General features: G+C 55.5%; 1 long non-coding RNA gene and 1 other non-coding gene across 5 annotated transcripts; one reads left to right on the top strand and one right to left on the bottom strand.

Moving 5' to 3' along the window:
• Positions 1–255: 255 nt before the first annotated feature.
• TRNAV-AAC lies at positions 256–328 on the top strand. Its single transcript has one exon. It is a non-coding gene; the product is annotated as a tRNA-Val (tRNA).
• A 9,751-nt stretch (positions 329–10,079) lies between these two features.
• On the bottom strand, positions 10,080–15,650 carry LOC120941733. Of its 4 annotated transcripts, none has more exons than XR_005749580.1 (3): positions 13,978–15,650; positions 10,677–11,650; positions 10,080–10,520 (listed from the first exon to the last, which is right to left on the bottom strand). It is a non-coding gene; the product is annotated as an uncharacterized LOC120941733 (long non-coding RNA). The 4 variants fall into 4 exon arrangements; XR_005749579.1 differs by having other exon boundaries at positions 10,080–10,988; positions 11,075–11,650; XR_005749581.1 differs by having other exon boundaries at positions 10,080–11,650; positions 13,978–14,952; positions 15,039–15,650.
• Positions 15,651–18,592: the final 2,942 nt, after the last annotated feature.

The raw sequence follows: 18,592 nt of genomic DNA, 5'->3' as shown, positions 1-18,592 counted from the left end.
TCCCTCTCTCTCTCCCTCCACCCCCCTCTCTCTTCATCCCCCTCCATCCCCATCACTCTCTCCCTTTCTTTCTCCCTCCATCCCCCTCTCTTTCTCCCCTGACCACTCCAGTTCTCCTCTACCCATCCCCCATCTCCTACCCACTACCTCCTTTTTCCTCCCTCCTCCTCCTCCCCTACCCCATGGACGTCCAGCATCATCTAGTCCAGCCATTCTCCACCGCACCTCATGACCAGACACAGGGTGACCTGGGAAGTTTCTGTAGTGTAGCGGTTATCACGTTCGCCTAACACGCGAAAGGTCCCCGGTTCAAATCCGGGCAGAAACACAGCGTGCACCCCAGTGCTTTATGAGGTGGAAGAGGACGTCTTAGATTACCCCCCCCCCCTTTATGTGTATTTTCCTGTAATAAGGCTTCAAACCTGTGAACTCCTCCCCCTCCCATCCCCTAGGCCTGTGAACTCCTCCCCCTTCCATCCCCCAGGCCTGTGAACTCCTCCCCCTCCCATCCCCCAGGCCTGTGACCTCCTCCCCCTCCCATCCCTCAGGCCTGTGAACTCCTCTCCCTTCCATCCCCTAGGCCTGTGAACTCCTCCCCCTCCCATCCCCCAGACCTGTGAACTCCTCCCCCTCCCATCACTCAGGCCTGTGAACTCCTCCCCCTCCCATCCCCTAGGCCTGTGAACTCCTCCCCCCTGCCATCCCCCAGACCTGTGAACTCCTCCCCCTCCCTGTGAACTCCTCCCCCTCCCATCCCTCAGGCCTGTGAACTCCTCCCCCTCCCATCCCCTAGGCCTCTGAACTCCTCCCCCCTGCCATCCCCTAGGCCTGTGAACTCCTCCCCCCTGCCATCCCCCAGACCTGTGAACTCCTCCCCCTCCCTGTGAACTCCTCCCCCTCCCATCCCTCAGGCCTGTGAACTCCTCCCCCTCCCATCCCCTAGGCCTGTGAACTCCTCCCCCCTGCCACCCCCCAGGCCTGTGAACTCCTCCCCCTCTTTCCTGTCCCCCATCCCATACCTGTGAACTCCTCCCCCTCCCATCCCCCAGACCTGTGAACTCCTCCCCCTTCCATCCCCTAGGCCTGTGACCTCCTCCCCCTCCCATCCCCTAGGCCTGTGACCTCCTCCCCCTCCCATCCCCCAGACCTGTGACCTCCTCCCCCTCCCATACCTGTGACCTCCTCCCCCTCCCATACCTGTGAACTCCTCCCCCTCTCATCCCCCAGGCATGTGAACTCCTCCCCCCTCCCATACCTGTGAACTCCTCCCCCTCCCATCCCCTAGGCCTGTGAACTCCTCCCCCCTGCCATCCCCCAGGCCTGTGAACTCCTCCCCCTCTTTCCTGTCCCCCATCATTCACACCCATTGAAATGTCTTGAACAGTTAGGTTTGTCTTGGGGTGCCATGTAGGACATAAGGGGGAAGGGTTCCTCTTAGGCACTTCATGTCTGACATTGTGCCGCTTGGTACCTCGGGGGCCACATAATGCTTACAGGATGAAGTGGCGTCATGCATGGCATGGGGGAGGGGGGACTCGGGTAACTTTGTCCCACATTCAGAGGGAAAAAAACTCACAGGAAGCGGTGGCCTCATTGGATGCAGAAAAGGCCTTTGACTCTGGAATGGGAATATTTGGGGCGGGGACTTAACAGATTCAGTTTTGGCCCGAAATGTATTACCTGGATCCAGTTGCTATATGCGTCCCTCCCTGTCAGCGCGAACCGAGGAATGACGTTTACCAGCTCTTCCTGGTTCACGCAATGATCAGCTGTGATTGGTCACAGCTGATCATGTGGTAAGAAGCCTCTTATGATCGGAGATGCAGCGTGTCAGACCGACACGCCGCACTCGCAGGCGCACGCCGACATGTTATCCTGCTGGACGTCATATGACATCCAGTCAGGGTAACAGAACCACTTCCCGGACATCAATTTGTTATTGACCGGGCGGGAAGTGGTTAAAGAGGTCGGGGGGGGGGAGCAGTGTAGTGTTTTTAGCCTCGGGAAACCAAAAGGCTCTAGAAGCGCGGAAAGTTTTTCGAAACAATCCTGACATAGTTGGAGAAAGATCTGCTTTTCTCAGACGGACCGCGTAGAGGAGGGGAGCAGGGTCAGGGTCTGGGAACCATAGAGATGGACCACGTCTCGCCCTGGACCTGCACTGGTCTCCGCGGCTGACTACACTTGTTGCACTTTTGGTCAAGGTGAGCTCCTAGCACAGGATCCAGTGTGTGTGTCACTGTGACCGACACTGACCAATCAGCATCGACCTGGTCTGTGCTGGAGGAGAAGGACCGCTGGAGTGTGGACAGCCCAGCACTGTTAAAATGACATCAAATTTTAATTTAGTTTTAGTCTTTTTGGTCGTATTTTAGTCATCTGAATTGTTGTCGTTTTAGTCAACTAAAATGTTAATATTCATCGACAAAAATATTAGTTGAGGAAATTTAAACTGCAGGTCTAGCGAGGACCAGGGGGGGTGTGTCCTGTGTTGAAATTTCTTCTGTAAAGATGAACTGACACTTTAACCCTTACAATACCGGGCACTTTTACCCCCCCCCCCTTCCTGCCCAGGTCAAGTTTTCAGCGATGTCACCCTTTGAATGACAATTACGCGGTCACGTAACACTGTACACATGACATTTTTATCATTTGTTTCACACAACTAGAGCTCTCTTTTGTGGTATTTAAAGAGGAAGTAAACCCTGATGGGTTTTACTCCCCCCCCCCCCCGCAAAGTAAAAGCATAATGGGCTAGTATGCATTGCATACTAGCCCATTATGTTGAACTTACCTGCAAATGAAGCCCACGTTGTCCCTGCTGGAGGACGTGTCCATCTCCACCCCCTCTTCCTTTTCGTGGCCGCGGACTCCGGCTCAGTGACTGGCCAGCGTCGCGTGACTTCACTCCCACGCAGGGCCGCCATCAGGAATTTTGGGGCCCCTTACACAGCTTCAGGCATGGGCCCTCTGTATTTTAATAATATAAATATATATAAGAATAAAAAAAATATATATATATATATAACAATTTTTTTTATAGAAAAATAAATAAAAAAAGGGGGGGGGGTTGCCATCCGGGGCCCTCGGACCCCTAAAATTTTTTTTTTTAAAGGGGGTTGCCATCCGGGCCCCTTACAGGTGTACTGCCTGTACCCCCCTGATGGCGACCCTGCTCCCACGCATGCGCTAATGACGTCAGCGCAAGCGTATATGGTAAATATCTCCTAAAACGTGCAGGTAAGCCTTACTCTAAGCAAAAAGGCGTGTACCTTGTTTTTTGGAGGCACCCAGCTCCCACTTTCTCCCCTGGCACTGCAAGGAAGATCACCTCTCCCCGCAATCTTCTGGGACACGTCACAGGTCCCAGAAGACTGTCCGGCCATTCACAACGCACAGTGTGGCTCACCAGGCTGTGAAGCCACAGCCGGGCACTCACAGTTAGAATTCCCCTTGAAATGTTCCACATTTTCTCATGTTACCACCAAAAACGTAAATGTATTTTATTGGGATTTTCTGTGAGAGACACAAAGTGTCACATGATTGTGAAGTGGAAGGAAAATGATACAAATAAATGTGAAAAGTGTGGGGGGGGCCCAAAGCACCTTGCCCCTAAGTTGATGAGGACGAGAGCCTCTTCCCGACAACCCTGGCCGTTGGTTGCCAAGGTCTGCGGGCGGAGGGGCTTATCGGAATCTGGAAGCCCCCTTTATCATGAGGAGACACACGGCGGCAGCACGGACGGAGAGAGAGGGGGGGGAGAAACACGGCAGCAGCACGGACGGAGAGAGAGAGAGGGGGGAGAAACACGGCGGCAGCACGGATGGAGAGAGAGAGGGGGGGAGAAACATGGTGGCAGCACGGACAGAGAGGGGGGGAGAAACACGGCAGCAGCACGGACGGAGAGGGGGGGAGAAACACGGCAGCAGCACGGACGGAGAGAGAGAGAGGGGGGAGAAACACGGCGGCAGCACGGATGGAGAGAGAGAGGGGGGGAGAAACACAGCAGCAGCATGGACGGCGAGAGAGGGGGGAGAAACACAGCGGCAGCACGGACGGAGAGGGGGGGAGAAACACGGCAGCAGCGCGGACGGAGAGAGAGAGGGGGGGGGGGGAGAAACATGGTGGCAGCACGGACGGGGAGAGAGAGAGGGGGGAGAGGAGGAGACACACGGCGGCAGCAGCACGGATGGGGGCACACGGCAGGAACATGGAAAAAGAGAAGGCAGTATGGAGTGGGACACGGAGGGGGGATGGAGGAGGATACGAGAACAGTCAGCGGTGATCGGTGCTTGTCACTCCCCCATAGCACTGATCACCCTGACTGTTCAGGTATCAGCTGAAGGATCGGAGCATTTGCCCGAGTACAAGTACTTAGGGCAAATGCTCGTCATCGGTCCCGGTACTAGTATCGGTATCGGGACCACCCTAATCCAAACCCTGGCCTCTGTTTAGGACTACGTTCCTGAACTGTTATTAAAGGTGTCATTTTTATCTGCATTTTCTGTCTCCGTCCGGTTTTTGGTTCCCGACAATACCAGACCCGTGTGCTGTAACTTGACTGCGAGACCTCCGATGACTTTTGACTCAATTTATGGCGCAATGACACTAGACGAGGGTGCGAATATTTCAATGGGACACCCAAACAATTCTAATCATCAGGATCTTCCACGGAATAAATGACTGGTCCTCTTTGAAAGGTCCGGTCCAACCTAAGTTTGGGGCCTTCTTGAGTATTTTTAGGCCAAACATCTTTGACTTCCAGGTGGAATATCTAAAGTACGGGTGCAGCTACAGGCATCATTTAGATCTCCTCGTTATCAGCCGGCGATTCTGTGCGCCATAAGAACGATCACAGCGGCAGTTCCGCCGCTTCATCCTTCTTACAGGAGATTGGAGAGGACACCCCCCCTTCCCACCGTCATCCGGTGCTTCTCCGGGGCTCTCCCGTCCCGGAGAAAGAATCGTCCGCCGCCAAACGAGGAGCATAGAGATTTCCGGTAACCAGATGGTCTCTAGTCATCTCTATGATCGTCGGAGGCGCAGCGTTATGACGTCGCATCCGGTGCCGCGATTGTAAACAAAGCCGTGATCGTGGCTTGTAAGCATAAGATCGTGAATTTTTTTTTTTTTTTATCTCATGCTTTCCAGCCTGGAGGAGAGATGTGGGGGGAGGGGGAGGTCTTATTGACCCCACATCTCTCCATAAAGAGGACCTGTCAAGCACCATTCCAAATTACAAGGGATGTTTAGACTCCGTTTCCACTACTGCAACCTAGAGCTGCACGATTAATCGCGGAGGGAATCGCGATTTCGATTCTCCCCGCCCACGATCTCCCCGCGGGATGACCCGCGATTCTGCTTTTTCACAGCTGGTTCCACGCAGAGTCATTATTCAGGGCCCCCGATTATTCGCCGCTGACGCCGCTAGAGGTCCGCGGCCGGGCGGAGACAATGTCTCCGACGGCCGCCATTTTATTGTAGACCAAGCAATAGGAATTGCTCAGTGCAGAGTGGACAGGACTGGAGGAGCCGGCCGGGTGGCTTCTAATAGGAATTGAGCTGCAGCTCCGCCCACCTCCCGCCCCACTGATGTCTGTCTGTGAGTGTAATGACGTGGGAAGGGGCGGGGGTGGGCGGAGCTGCAGCTCAATTAATATTAGAAGCCACCCGGCCGGCTCCTCCAGTCCTTTCCACTCTGTACTGAGTCTATGCTGCTGGGGCATCATACCTGATGATTTAAGGGGGCCCTGCTGGAAACGCCTGGTGTAAGGGGGGCCCTGCTGGGAACGTCTGGTGTAAGGGGGACCCCGCTGGGAACGCCTGGTGTAAGGGGGGACCCCGCTGGGAATGCCTGGTGTAAGGGGGGCCCTGCTGGAAACGCCTGGTGTAAGGGGGGCCCTGCTGGAAACGCCTGGTGTAAGGGGGGACCACGCTGGGAACGCCTGGTGTAAGGGGGGACCACGCTGGGAACGCCTGGTGTAAGGGGGGCCCTGCTGGAAACGCCTGGTGTAAGGGGGGACCCCGCTGGGAACGCCTGGTGTAAGGGGGTCCCCGCTGGGAACGCCTGGTGTAAGGGGGGACCCCGCTGGGAATGCTGGTGTAAGGGGGGCCCTGTTGGAAACGCCTGGTGTAAGGGTGGACCCCGCTCGGAAAGCCTGGTGTAAGGGTGGACCCAGCTGGGAACGCCTGGTGTAAGGGTGGACCCCGCTGGGAACGCCTGGTGTAAGGGTGGACCCCGCTGGGAACGCCTGGTGTAAGGGTGGACCCCGCTGGTAACGCCTGGTGTAAGGGGGACCCCGCAGGGAACGCCTGGTGTAAGGGTGGCCCTGCTGGAAACGCCTGGTGTAAGGGGGGACCCCGCTGGGAACGCCTGGTGTAAGGGGGTCCCCGCTGGGAATGCCTGGTGTAAGGGGGGACCCCGCTGGGAACGCCTGGTGTAAGGGGGGACCCCACTGGGAACGCCTGGTGTAAGGGGGGCCCTGTTGGAAACGCCTGGTGTAAGGGGGGACCCCGCTGGGAAACACCTGTTTTTTGGGGAGGACCCCGCTGGGAACTCCTGGTTTAAGGGGGACCCTGCTGGAAACGCCTGGTGTAAGGGTGGACCCCGCTGGAAACGCCTGGTGTAAGGGGGGACCCCGCTGGGAACGCCTGGTGTAAGGGAGGACCCCACTGGGAACGCCTGGTGTAAGGGGGGACCCCACTGGGAACGCCTGGTGTAAGGGGGGCCCTGTTGGAAACGCCTGGTGTAAGGGTGGACCCCGCTGGGAACGCCTGGTGTAAGGGGGGACCCCGCTGGAAACGCCTGGTGTAAGGGGGGACCCCGCTGGGAAACACCTGTTTTTTGGGGAGGACCCCGCTGGGAACTCCTGGTTTAAGGGGGACCCTGCTGGAAACGCCTGGTGTAAGGGTGGACCCCGCTGGAAACGCCTGGTGTAAGGGGGGACCCCGCTGGGAACGCCTGGTGTAAGGGAGGACCCCACTGGGAACGCCTGGTGTAAGGGGGGACCCCATGGGAACGCCTGGTGTAAGGGGGGCCCTGTTGGAAACGCCTGGTGTAAGGGTGAACCCCGCTGGGAACGCCTGGTGTAAGGGGGGACCCCGCAGGGAACGCAAGGTGAAAGGGGGGACCCCGCTGGGAATGCCTGGTGTAAGGGAGGACCCCACTGGGAACGCCTGGTGTAAGGGGGGACCCCACTGGAAACGCCTGGTGTAAGGGGGGACCTGTTGGAAACGCCTGGTGTAAGGGTGGACCCCGCTGGGAACGCCTGGTGTAAGGGGGGACCCCGCCGGGAACGCCTGGTGTAAGGGGGTACCCCGCTGGGAACGCCTGGTGTAAGGGGGGACCCCGCTGGGAACGCCTGGTGTAAGGGGGAACCCCACTGGGAACGCCTGGTGTAAGAGGGGCCCTGTTGGAAACGCCTGGTGTAAGGGGGGACCCCGCTGGGAACGCCTGGTGTAAGGGGGAACCCCACTGGGAACGCCTGGTGTAAGAGGGGCCCTGTTGGAAACGCCTGGTGTAAGGGTGGACCCCGCTGGGAACGCCTGGTGTAAGGGGGGGACCCCGCTGGGAACGCCTGGTGTAAGGGTGGCCCTGTTGGAAATGCCTGGTGTAAGGGGGGACCCCGCTGGGAACGCCTGGTGTAAGGGGGGACCCCGCTGGGAACGCCTGGTGTAAGGGTGGACCCCGCTGGGAACGCCTGGTGTAAGGGGGTCCCCGCTGGGAATGCCTGGTGTAAGGGGGGACCCCGCTGGGAACGCCTGGTGTAAGGGTGGACCCCGCTGGGAACGCCTGGTGTAAGGGGGTCCCCGCTGGGAATGCCTGGTGTAAGGGGGGACCCCGCTGGGAATGCTTGGTGTAAGGGGAGACCCCACTGGGAATGCCTGGTGTAAGGGGGGACCCCACTGGGAATGCTTGGTGTAAGGGGGGACCCCGCTGGGAACGCCTGGTGTAAGGGGGGACCGGCACTGAATCCACGTAACCAGCGTGGAACGAAAATGACGCCAACAGATTTATATGGGGGGGGGGGTTCTGGCATTCAGTTTTTGAGAATCGTGATCTTTAGTCTAAGCAAAAGAATCACGATTCTCATTTTGACCAGAATCGTTCAGCTCTACTGCAACCCCAAAGTCTCGCGATTTTGCCGCGACTTGAAGCAATGCCTGTGTATTCTTGAGGTCCTGGACCTCAAGTCGCATCAAAGTGGGACCAAAGTAGTGCGGGGGACTACTTTGAAGTCGCTGCAACTTGAAGGCGCACAGGTATGAACGGTACTTATTGGAAATCATGGGGGTACAACTTGTCATGCGACTTTGCAGTCCCGAATCACATGAAAAGTCGCACAAGTGGAAACCGAGCCCAACATTCCTTGTGATAGGCATAAAAAGTGATAAATTAAACAACATTTTAACCACTCAAGGACCGCCTCCTGCACATATACAACGGCAGAATGGCACGGCTGGGCACAAGCACGTACAGGTACGTCCTCTTTAAGTGCCCAGCCGTGGGTTGCTGGCGCAGAGCCGATCGCTGCTGGAGTCCCGCGATCGGTCCCCGGAGCTGAAGAACGGGGAGAGGTGAGTGTAAACACAGCTTCCCCGTTCTTCACTGGGGCGCCGTCATCGATTGTGTGTTCCCTAATATAGGGAACCACAATCAATGACGTCACACCTACAGCCACACCCCCCTACAGTTAGAAACACACAAGAGGTCTCACTTAACCCCTTCAGCGCCCCCTTGTGGTTAACTCCCAAACTGCAATTGTCATTTTCACAGTAATCAGTGCATTTTTAATGCATTTTTTGCTGTGAAAATGACAATGGTCCCAAAAATGTGTCAAAATTGTCCGAAGTGTCCGCCATAATGTCGCAGTCCTGAAAAAAATCGCTGATCGCCGCCATTAGTAGTAAAAAAAAATGAATTAATAAAAAATGCAATAAAACTATCCCCTATTTTGTAAACGCTATAAATTATGCGCAAACCAACCGATAAACGCTTATTGCGATTTTTTTTACCCAAAATAGGTAGAAGAATACGTATCGGCCTAAACTGAGGAAAAAAAATAAAATTTTATATATTTTTGGGGGATATTTATTACAGCAAAAAGTAAAAAAGTTTTTTTTTTCAAAATGTTCGCTCTATTTTTGTTTATAGCGCAAAAAATAAAAACCGCAGAGGTGATCAAATACCACCAAAAGAAAGCTCTGTTTGTGGGGAAAAAGGACGCCAATTTTGTTTTTGGGGAGCCACGTCGCACGACCGCGCAATTGTCAGTTAAAGCGACGCAGTGCCAAATCACAAAAACTGTCCGGGTCCTTTAGCTGCCTAAAGCTGCATTCACACCTAGGCGACAAAACGCCTGAAGTGCGACGCTACAATACGCTGGAGGGGAGAAATAACATGATTCTCTATGGAGATGGTTCACATCTCCACGCCGAACGCCTGAAGCTCAAACAAGTCCCGGACCCTTTTTTGTCGCGGCATATCGGGCCGCTTCGGCGTTCTCCATACAGACAATGACCTATACAAAACCGCAGTTAAAAACGCTGCAATTTGTCGCGGCAAAAACGCTGCAATTTGTCGCGGTAAAAAACGCTGCAAATCGCCTACGCCTAGGTGTGAATGCAGCCTAAAGGTCCGGGTCTTAAGTGGTTAAAGAGAAAGTGCAAAAAAAAAAAAAAAAGGAAAGCAAAAAAAGAAATCCGTCGCCGGAAGTGAACGCCCACATAAGAAAAAACACAGTTCAAACCACTGTGTGAGGTATCGTCGCGTGCGTTAGACCGCGAGTAATAATTCTAGACCTCTCCCAACTCTAAACTGGTAACCTGTAAAAAATAAAAAGAATTAAAGCGCCGCCTATGGAGATTTTTAAGTACCGAAGTTTGGCGCCGTCCCATGAGTGTGCGCAATTTTAAAAGCGTGACATGTTGGGTATCTATTTACTCGGTGTAACGTCATCTTTCACATTATACCAAAAAATTGGGCTACTTTACTGTTTGTTTGTTTTTTAATTCATGAAACATTATTTTCTCTTTTCAACAAAGTTTTAATTTGAAGAAAAACTTGAAAAACCACGGAATATTTTACTGGATTTTTATTCATAAACTTGTTTGAATCAGAAAAACAGAAAAATAAACAATGCGTCGTACTCTAGGCTTATTACGTCATCCCGGTGATCCCGTCCTCACAGTCACCTCCCCCGGGGAGGGGGGAGAGAGCTACAGCCACCACTCTACCCAATACAAGTGCTGCCCCCTGCTGACCACAACCTGCAGAGCCTGGAGCCTGGGGAGGGGGGAGAGAGCTACAGCCACCACTCTACCCAATACAAGTGCTGCCCCCTGCTGACCACAACCTGCAGAGCCTGGAGCCTGGGGAGGGGGGAGAGAGCTACAGCCACCACTCTACCCAATACAAGTGCTGCCCCCTGCTGACCACAACCTGCAGAGCCTGGGGAGGGGGGAGAGAGCTACAGCCACCACTCTACCCAATACAAGTGCTGCCCCCTGCTGACCACAACCTGCAGAGCCTGGAGAGAGCTACAGCCACCACTCTACCCAATACAAGTGCTGCCCCCTGCTGACCACAATCTGCAGAGCCTGGAGCCTGGGGAGGGGGGAGAGAGCTACAGCCACCACTCTACCCAATACAAGTGCTGCCCCCTGCTGACCACAACCTGCAGAGCCTGGGGAGGGGGGAGAGAGCTACAGCCACCACTCTACCCAATACAAGTGCTGCCCCCTGCTGACCACAATCTGCAGAGCCTGGAGCCTGGGGAGAGCTACAGCCACCACTCTACCCAATACAAGTGCTGCCCCCTGCTGACCACAACCTGCAGAGCCTGGAGAGAGCTACAGCCACCACTCTACCCAATACAAGTGCTGCCCCCTGCTGACCACAATCTGCAGAGCCTGGAGCCTGGGGAGGGGGGAGAGAGCTACAGCCACCACTCTACCCAATACAAGTGCTGCCCCCTGCTGACCACAATCTGCAGAGCCTGGAGCCTGGGGAGGGGGGAGAGAGCTACAGCCACCACTCTACCCAATACAAGTGCTGCCCCCTGCTGACCACAACCTGCAGAGCCTGGGGAGGGGGGAGAGAGCTACAGCCACCACTCTACCCAATACAAGTGCTGCCCCCTGCTGACCACAACCTGCAGAGCCTGGGGAGGGGGGAGAGAGCTACAGCCACCACTCTACCTAATACAAGTGCTGCCCCCTGCTGACCACAATCGGCAGAGCCTGGAGCCTGGGGAGGGGGGAGAGAGCTACAACCACCACTCTACCCAATACAAGTGCTGCCCCCTGCTGACCACAACCTGCAGAGCCTGGGGAGGGGGGAGAGAGCTACAGCCACCACTCTACCCAATACAAGTGCTGCCCCCTGCTGACCACAATCTGCAGAGCCTGGGGAGGGGGGAGAGAGCTACAGCCACCACTCTACCCAATACAAGTGCTGCCCCCTGCTGACCACAATCTGCAGAGCCTGGAGCCTGGGGAGGGGGGAGAGAGCTACAGCCACCACTCTACCCAATACAAGTGCTGCCCCCTGCTGACCACAATCTGCAGAGCCTGGGGAGGGGGGAGAGAGCTACAGCCACCACTCTACCCAATACAAGTGCTGCCCCCTGCTGACCACAATCTGCAGAGCCTGGAGCCTGGGGGGGGGGGGAGAGAGCTACAGCCACCACTCTACCCAATACAAGTGCTGCCCCCTGCTGACCACAACCTGCAGAGCCTGGAGCCTGGGGAGGGGGGGAGAGAGCTACAGCCACCACTCTACCCAATACAAGTGCTGCCCCCTGCTGACCACAACCTGCAGAGCCTGTAGCCTGGGGAGGGGGGAGAGAGCTACAGCCACCACTCTACCTAATACAAGTGCTGCCCCCTGCTGACCACAATCTGCAGAGCCTGGAGCCTGGGGAGGGGGGGAGAGAGCTACAGCCACCACTCTACCCAATACAAGTGCTGCCCCCTGCTGACCACAACCTGCAGAGCCTGGAGCCTGGGGAGGGGGGAGAGAGCTACAGCCACCACTCTACCCAATACAAGTGCTGCCCCCTGCTGACCACAATCGGCAGAACCTGCAGAGCCTGGAGAGAGCTACAGCCACCACTCTACCCAATACAAGTGCTGCCCCCTGCTGACCACAATCTGCAGAGCCTGGAGCCTGGGGAGGGGGGAGAGAGCTACAGCCACCACTCTACCCAATACAAGTGCTGCCCCCTGCTGACCACAACCTGCAGAGCCTGGGGAGGGGGGAGAGAGCTACAGCCACCACTCTACCCAATACAAGTGCTGCCCCCTGCTGACCACAATCTGCAGAGCCTGGAGCCTGGGGAGAGCTACAGCCACCACTCTACCCAATACAAGTGCTGCCCCCTGCTGACCACAACCTGCAGAGCCTGGAGAGAGCTACAGCCACCACTCTACCCAATACAAGTGCTGCCCCCTGCTGACCACAATCTGCAGAGCCTGGAGCCTGGGGAGGGGGGAGAGAGCTACAGCCACCACTCTACCCAATACAAGTGCTGCCCCCTGCTGACCACAATCTGCAGAGCCTGGAGCCTGGGGAGGGGGGAGAGAGCTACAGCCACCACTCTACCCAATACAAGTGCTGCCCCCTGCTGACCACAACCTGCAGAGCCTGGGGAGGGGGGAGAGAGCTACAGCCACCACTCTACCCAATACAAGTGCTGCCCCCTGCTGACCACAACCTGCAGAGCCTGGGGAGGGGGGAGAGAGCTACAGCCACCACTCTACCTAATACAAGTGCTGCCCCCTGCTGACCACAATCGGCAGAGCCTGGAGCCTGGGGAGGGGGGAGAGAGCTACAACCACCACTCTACCCAATACAAGTGCTGCCCCCTGCTGACCACAATCGGCAGAGCCTGGGGAGGGGGGAGAGAGCTACAGCCACCACTCTACCCAATACAAGTGCTGCCCCCTGCTGACCACAACCTGCAGAGCCTGGAGCCTGGGGAGGGGGGAGAGAGCTACAGCCACCACTCTACCCAATACAAGTGCTGCCCCCTGCTGACCACAACCTGCAGAGCCTGGGGAGGGGGGAGAGAGCTACAGCCACCACTCTACCCAATACAAGTGCTGCCCCCTGCTGACCACAATCTGCAGAGCCTGGAGCCTGGGGAGGGGGGGAGAGAGCTACAGCCACCACTCTACCCAATACAAGTGCTGCCCCCTGCTGACCACAACCTGCAGAGCCTGGGGAGGGGGGAGAGAGCTACAGCCACCACTCTACCCAATACAAGTGCTGCCCCCTGCTGACCACAATCTGCAGAGCCTGGGGAGGGGGGAGAGAGCTACAGCCACCACTCTACCCAATACAAGTGCTGCCCCCTGCTGACCACAATCTGCAGAGCCTGGAGCCTGGGGAGGGGGGAGAGAGCTACAGCCACCACTCTACCCAATACAAGTGCTGCCCCCTGCTGACCACAATCTGCAGAGCCTGGGGAGGGGGGAGAGAGCTACAGCCACCACTCTACCCAATACAAGTGCTGCCCCCTGCTGACCACAATCTGCAGAGCCTGGAGCCTGGGGAGGGGGGGAGAGAGCTACAGCCACCACTCTACCCAATACAAGTGCTGCCCCCTGCTGACCACAACCTGCAGAGCCTGGAGCCTGGGGAGGGGGGGAGAGAGCTACAGCCACCACTCTACCCAATACAAGTGCTGCCCCCTGCTGACCACAACCTGCAGAGCCTGTAGCCTGGGGAGGGGGGAGAGAGCTACAGCCACCACTCTACCTAATACAAGTGCTGCCCCCTGCTGACCACAATCTGCAGAGCCTGGAGCCTGGGGAGGGGGGGAGAGAGCTACAGCCACCACTCTACCCAATACAAGTGCTGCCCCCTGCTGACCACAACCTGCAGAGCCTGGAGCCTGGGGAGGGGGGAGAGAGCTACAGCCACCACTCTACCCAATACAAGTGCTGCCCCCTGCTGACCACAATCGGCAGAACCTGGGGAGGGGGGAGAGAGCTACAGCCACCACTCTACCCAATAAAAGTGCTGCCCCCTGCTGACCACAATCTGCAGAGCCTGGAGCCTGGGGAGGGGGGAGAGAGCTACAGCCACCACTCTACCCAATACAAGTGCTGCCCCCTGCTGACCACAATCTGCAGAGCCTGGGGAGGGGGGAGAGAGCTACAGCCACCACTCTACCCAATACAAGTGCTGCCCCCTGCTGACCACAATCTGCAGAGCCTGGGGAGGGGGGAGAGAGCTACAGCCACCACTCTACCTAATACAAGTGCTGCCCCCTGCTGACCACAACCTGCAGAGCCTGTAGCCTGGGGAGGGGGAGAGAGCTACAGCCACCACTCTACCTAATACAAGAGCTGCCCCCTGCTGACCACAACCTGCAGAGCCTGGAGCCTGGGGAGGGGGGAGAGAGCTACAGCCACCACTCTACCCAATACAAGTGCTGCCACCTGCTGACCACAACCTGCAGAGCCTGGGGAGGGGGGAGAGAGCTACAGCCACCACTCTACCTAATACAAGTGCTGCCCCCTGCTGACCACAACCTGCAGAGCCTGTAGCCTGGGGAGGGGGAGAGAGCTACAGCCACCACTCTACCTAATACAAGTGCTGCCCCCTGCTGACCACAACCTGCAGAGCCTGGAGCCTGGGGAGGGGGGAGAGAGCTACAGCCACCACTCTACCCAATACAAGTGCTGCCCCCTGCTGACCACAACCTGCAGAGCCTGGGGAGGGGGGAGAGAGCTACAGCCACCACTCTACCCAATACAAGTGCTGCCCCCTGCTGACCACAATCTGCAGAGCCTGGGGAGGGGGGGGGAGAGAGCTACAGCCACCACTCTACCCAATACAAGTGCTGCCCCCTGCTGACCACAATCTGCAGAGCCTGGGGAGGGGGGAGAGAGCTACAGCCACCACTCTACCCAATACAAGTGCTGCCCCCTGCTGACCACAACCTGCAGAGCCTGGAGCCTGGGGAGGGGGGAGAGAGCTACAGCCACCACTCTACCCAATACAAGTGCTGCCCCCTGCTGACCACAACCTGCAGAGCCTGGGGAGGGGGGAGAGAGCTACAGCCACCACTCTACCCAATACAAGTGCTGCCCCCTGCTGACCACAATCTGCAGAGCCTGGGGAGGGGGGGGGAGAGAGCTACAGCCACCACTCTACCCAATACAAGTGCTGCCCCCTGCTGACCACAATCGGCAGAGCCTGGAGAATTCAGCATTCTACATGGAGGAGACGATCTGATGCCGGGAGTCCGATGTTCTCTGCGCAGATATCGTTGTCTGCCAGGTCAGAGATTTAACTAGCGGGCACCACTTCAGCCCTGGCACCACCCACCCACAATTGACCTGGGTGTTAAAAGCTAAATAGCTGAAATATATACATACAAGCGTTATTTTACCAAAGGATTTGCAGTTTTGTCCGTTCAGTACTGAGATTTACACAGGAGAGCCGATCTTTTCTCCAAAACACATGCTGCCTCGTTTTTGGGGCGCGTTGTGCTTAAAGTGGGCCTAAAGGCTCAAGTGTTTTTTTTTTACCTTAATGGCTTGAAGCTGGCACCTCTTGACCCTCTTAATGCAGGGATCTTCAAACTGCGGCGCTCCAGCTGTTGCGGAACTACACCTCCCATGAGGCATTGCAAGACTCTGACATTCACAGACATGACTGGGCATGATGGGAATTGTAGTTCCTGAACAACTGGAGGGCCGTAGTTTGAGGACCCATGCTCTAATACATAGGTCTTCAAACTGCGGCCCTCCAGTTGTTCAGGAACTACAATCCCCATCATGCCTAGTCACGTCTGTGAATGTCAGAGTTTTACAATGCCTCATGGGATGTGTAGTTCCGCAACAGCTGGAGGGCCGTAGTTTGAGGATCCCTGCTCTAAGGGGGTTCAGGATGCTGGGGGGCGGGGTTTAGGATCATGCGACCACCGTGATTGGCTGTCGCATGAGGAGCAAGCTCCCAATTGCAAGTAGAGATTGGGGGGCTTTCCATTAGCCGCCAGTCACTGTACCGGGAGCTGTATTCACACTTAGCGCCAAAGCCCACCCGCCCAGAGGTACTACATTTGCACGCGGCCGGCGCCAACGGGTTAAAAAAAACAAACTTTCTGGGTGCAGTGCTCCTCCCCAGACCCATCTTGATCCAGTGATGTGCATGAAAGCAGCGGCTCTCCGGGGGTCTCTCTCCCCTCACACAGCCAATGAGAAGAGAGCAGGGCCAAGGCCACGCCCCACAATGTCCATTCACAGAATCGTAGCTTGGGAAAAGAGCCTGCTTGAGCGCTTGCTATGGGGGGGGGCACTCGGCAAGGGGGAGGAGCCAAGACCATCAACTGGGGACCCAAAAAGAAGAGGATCGGGGCTGCTCTGCGCAAAACCATTACACAGAGCAGGTATGGCCACACGTGCAGAGCAAAGCGCTGTGGTGTGAATGAACCATCAACCTCTCTGCGCAAAGCGCGCACAAATATGCGGCCTCTCCGGGGGGCGGGCTTTGGCAGAGTGGCCACATATTTGCATGCCTTGGTGCAAATAGAGCTGTGCCGAGAGCCCGTGCCCCCTGGCGGCTGAGGCAAAGCTCCTGGTCGCCGCTTGGGAGCTTTACGATCATGTGACCGCCGATCACATGATCGCAAGTCCCTTCTCTCAGCATTTTAAACACCTTAAAGGGTGCCTCCAAAGGGGTTCATCATTTATTACGAATACAGTGCGAGATCACTTAGATATCAGCGCGTTTCGTCATGAAGGCTATATTGCATTTTAGACGCCGCCTTCTTGCGGTTTCCATTATTGGCGCCACACCTGCTCAGGCCGCTTTCGACCAGATTTAGCAAAACTCAAAATTAAGTGAGATGGAGGAAGAAGCTCACAGCGAGTGAGCGCTGACCGCGTTCTTACCTTCTATAATGTTGGTATAGAACAGGGGGGGGGAGGAGGTCTGACACGTTGCATGGTGCTCACGGTACTTTCTCAGGGGGAAGCATCACAAGCAGTATCATGCTACTTGGAGCTTCCACCCTCCGTGTCTATGGTGATATTTTATGAATACAGAAGGCGGTCAGCGATCACGCAGCGTGCGCTCATGTTGGTAACTTCTATTATCACAGAACAGGAGGGGAGGAGGTCCAACACGTTTCGTAGTGCTCACGTCACTTTCTCAGGAATGACCACAAGCAGCAGGACATTTGTTGGACCTTCCGACCCCACCGTCTACGGCAGGGGTGGGCAATTATTTTTTCGATGGGGCCACATGAGAAACTAAAAATATTTTGGAGGGCCGGGCCAAAAGGCTAAACTCAATACTGCATAAAATCAATTGTATTTCTTTATAAAAAGCAGTAAATATCATTGTTGGACAACTGGTACGAGTACTTGTTATAGTTAAACAATGAAAAAGTGAGGTTGCCTTACAAGAAAAAAAATGTAATTTATTAAACAAAATTTCCCAAAACAATGAACATTTTTCACTATTTGTGACTCATATTAGTGAAAATTTCCAGAGAGGATCAGAGACTGCGCACATGATACCAGAGAGGATCAGAGACTGCGCACATGATACCAGAGAGGATCAGAGACTGCGCACATGATACTAGAGAGGATCAGAGACTGCAGACATTGTCCCCATAAAGTCCTGCCAAACGACAATGTATGCCGTGTCATAAATTATGGTTTATGTATGTCTTATTGTCTTAGTGATTGATTCACATCACAACTTCATTGATAGCTTTTTTTTTTGTATGATTTTTAGTTTTTCTCATTACTGCCACACACGTGCAATGCATGGCTGCATGTGTGTGGCAGTGATGAGCAAAAGCAAAAATCATACAAAAAATAAGGGTATCAATTTCAAATCAATGAAGTTGTGATGTTAATCAATCACTAAGACATACATAAACCAGCGTGCCATCAATTGCTGCCAGTGTGCCATCAATTGCTGCCAGTGTGCCATCAATTGCTGTCAGTGTGCCACCAGTGTGCCATCAATTGCTGCCAGTGTGCCATCAATTGCTGCCAGTGTGCCATCAATTGCTGCCAGTGTGCCATCAATTGCTGCCAGTGTGCCATCAATTGCTGCCAGTGTGCCACCAGTGTGCCATCAATTGCTGCCAGTGTGCCATTAATTGCTGCCAGTGTGCCATCAATTGCTGCCAGTGTGCCACCAGTGTGCCATCAATTGCTGCCAGTGTGCCATCAATTGCTGCCAGTGTGCCATCAATTGGTGCCAGTGTGCCATCAATTGCTGCCAGTGTGCCACCAGTGTGCCATCAATTGCTGCCAGTGTGCCATCAATTGCTGCCAGTGTGCCACCAGTGTGCCATCAATTGCTGCCAGTGTGCCATCAATTGCTGCCAGTGTGCCACCAGTGTGCCATCAATTGCTGCCAGTGTGCCATCAATTGGTGCCAGTGTGCCACCAGTGTGCCATCAATTGCTGCTAGTGTGCCATCAATTGCTGTCAGTGTGCCACCAGTGTGCCATCAATTGCTGCCAGTGTGCCATCAATTGCTGCCAGCATCCCCACAAGCAAGTACCTGATGATGATGATGATGAAATCTCTGTCCTGTCAGTGTTTTGCTGCCTGC

Source organism: Rana temporaria, chromosome 5 (genome assembly GCF_905171775.1).
Source record: "Rana temporaria chromosome 5, aRanTem1.1, whole genome shotgun sequence".
In the NCBI taxonomy this organism is placed as follows: domain Eukaryota; kingdom Metazoa; phylum Chordata; class Amphibia; order Anura; family Ranidae; genus Rana; species Rana temporaria.
The sequence above is the reverse complement of the archived record's forward strand: the minus strand, read 5'-3'. Positions and strand labels throughout refer to the sequence as shown.